This window comes from Sorghum bicolor, unplaced genomic scaffold (genome assembly GCF_000003195.3).
Source record: "Sorghum bicolor cultivar BTx623 unplaced genomic scaffold, Sorghum_bicolor_NCBIv3 super_2600, whole genome shotgun sequence".
NCBI classification, from domain to species: Eukaryota; Viridiplantae; Streptophyta; class Magnoliopsida; order Poales; family Poaceae; genus Sorghum; species Sorghum bicolor.
In genome coordinates, this window is record NW_018397042.1 from 1 (window position 1) to 2,978 (window position 2,978).

General features: G+C 39.7%; 1 pseudogene; it reads left to right on the forward strand.

The window, feature by feature from the left end:
- Positions 1-5: 5 nt before the first annotated feature.
- Positions 6-2,415, forward strand: LOC8155520 (annotated as a pseudogene).
- The last annotated feature ends 563 nt before the right edge of the window (positions 2,416-2,978 follow it).

Sequence of the window (2,978 nt, forward strand, 5' to 3'; positions counted from 1 at the left end):
GTCGGTTTCTGGAGTACAAGGGAGGTAGAGGTGGACGCCAGGGTTCAGCGATACACCGCAAGAAAGCACGCCTATTGGAAGAGGTAATTGATCAATATATGATGATTTGGTGTTCTGTTCAATCTGTGTTTGAGTTGTGATTTGGACAACAAGGGCTGATGGGAGTCTGGTTGTAGAAACTCTAGTGTTACTGAGCTTTTAAATGCTTAATTAATGTTGGGTGTTGTTAAACGAAAATACTAAACTCTTGGTCCTGAATCAATTTGACGGACTGGGGAGTGTTCTCCCTGGAACTCTAGAAAAAGCACAGAAATTATTTCGGTTTTGAAGGTACCTTGATGAACCAAAAATATTATAATTTTAGTTTACAGAAGATAGCGTTGTAAACTGTCATTATGTCAAATTCTGTTCAAAAATTTCTACTTCTGTTGATTTTTTAGACTAATTACATTATATATAGAGCTATGTCATTATGACCAGCGCCATAAAAATTAGAAGGTAAATCGTGGAGCATTAAAAAAATTCAGATATTCTGAATTACAAGGTTAAAAAAAAAACTCTTCAGACCTTGTTTGGATGTTATCGGATTCACTTCAATTCATGTGTGTTGGTGTGGATTGGGGTGGAATTTAGTTCAAAATTCACTCCAATCCACCTCAACACATGTGGATTGATGTGAATCCGACTACATCCAAACAAGGCCTCACATGGATGTGTAGAACGCAGCCAAGTTTCCCCAGTTTTCTGGCTGTGAATTATTCAAAAAAAAAAAAAAAAACTGGTAGTGAACCAATTCATTTTTCTTCAAAGAAATTAAACCAGAACTGAAACGAAAGAAAACCTAACAAGGTTTATCAATACAAGCTGGTCAGAATCCTACCGGCAGTTTCGAAAACAAAATCTGACAAATTGGCATGCGACATCCAGCAGAAATGAACAGCAGTGGAGAATATGATGCTGCATTCGCGGCCACAATTGCAGCAGCAGCATTTGCAATTGCTGCCCGTGAAGAGAAGCTTGCAACTCAGAAGAAGACTGTCCCCATCGAGGAGGTGCCCCCAGCCCTGTCGCCAGCCAAGAGAGGTGAAAGCACCAAAAAACCTGCTGGAGCCAACAAAATCGCAAGATGGTTTAGTGGCAAGGAGCCTCTAGAACACGACGATGACGGTCCAGGTAGTGTAAAAAATGTTCTACCTTTACTCCATTCCCTTCCTAATGGTACTGTAGCAAAACCTGCAAATATCTTGTGACAATGCTGAAATGAAATATCCTTTCAGTTAACGTATCGGTGAGGAGGCCACTGAAACCAGCACCTGGAAAGCCTGAGGATATGCCTGCAGATCACAAGGTGGCACCCAAGATGCTTGAAACTTCTCTGAGTGTGAAGAAGGGTTCAGGATCCTCCAGCAAGTCAGCAGACAGGAAAGGGAGCAAGAAGTTTGAGCAAGAACAGGCTGTTCAGAAAGCGCCATCGGCCGTCAGGCCAGCCACCTCATATCATTCTAGACGGAATGGAGAAGACGCAGCAGGAGTAACTGCTATTGGCGGCACGGGATCTAAGGCTGATGAATGGGAGAAGGCAAAGCTTGCAAGAGTTAGAGAAGAGTGAGTATGACTTATTTTAGATTTTGAAGGTCGTTTGATTGGAGTTATGCTGACATGGACTTCAAATTTAGGTATGAAAAGATGATGGAGACCATAGCTGAATGGGAAACTGAGAAGAAGGTGAAGGCGAGACGCCAAAAAGAACAGAAAGAGGTTTTAATTTTGTTAGACCATTCATAGTTTAAAGAACACTGCACTATTAGTTCAATATTTCCTTCGTCGAAAGCATCCATGGTACAAGCCCCAAACCAAAAAAAAAAAATTGATAATGCTAGGAATTCATCATGATGTTGTTTATTGTTTTGTTCTGTCAAAAAAAGGAATTCATCATGATAAATTATTGATTAAACCACATTGTTTGAGGAGAGTCATTGCTGAGCTTCTTAACTTGCAGACTGAGCTGGACAGAAAGAGAGCAAAAGCACTAGAAGAATACAACCAGGAGATGACAAGGATCAACAAAATTGCTGGAGGAGCAAGGTCAATGGCAGAGGAACGAAAATACAACGATGAGAATAAGATCAAAGAGAAGGCACGCAAGATACGATCCACAGGAAAGCCTCCCCGCACATGTGCTTGCTTTTGAGAATAGTTCTTATATATACGCTGAAATTTGGAACCGAATGAAAGACGTGTGATTTGAACAGTTGGAGAAGGCACACAATAGTGACGTACTGTATTGTAATATATATGTATTTGGCTTTGACAAGTTATGTATGTAGAGTTATATTTCCCCTTCAGAAAGAAGAAAAGAGTTGTATCCAACATGCAACATAGCATCCCACTGAAAACAACGTCACCATATTTAAAGGGTGTGGAATTAAGAAATTAAAAAAAAAAAGATCCATGCATCAACATTCAAGATGAAGCATGGAGTAGGAACTGACCCAAGAACAATGAGAAAGGAGTACATATATTCATCAGAAAGAACAAAATTTAGTATTCTCAATCTCATTGCAGAGTGCTTGATATACAAACAATACTACCACCACAGTGAAAACAAAATCAGAGGTAGGTGCAGCAAAAGCAACTCTTTGAATATCATTTAGGAAACCCAAGCCAAACAAAAGCGCAATTGGTTTTACAGTGTCTCATTTGATTTACAGTGAAGTAGACTTCAAAGCACTCCTTCCATTGAACACATTACTATATACTGTCTGTAAAACTTTTTCCGCAACTGTCGTTCTACAGGAGAAATTTTGTTGTATAAACTGAACAAAATCCTTCCAATCAGATTTGATTCTGGAACCAAATAAAAGAGGAGACCCAGACATGAGTGCAAATATTGCAACCTTTCAGAGGCCTGCAAATTCTATCCAGTTTCCTCAGTGCATTCCCTCATCATCAGAATTGAATCTTGTAATACCAGCTTG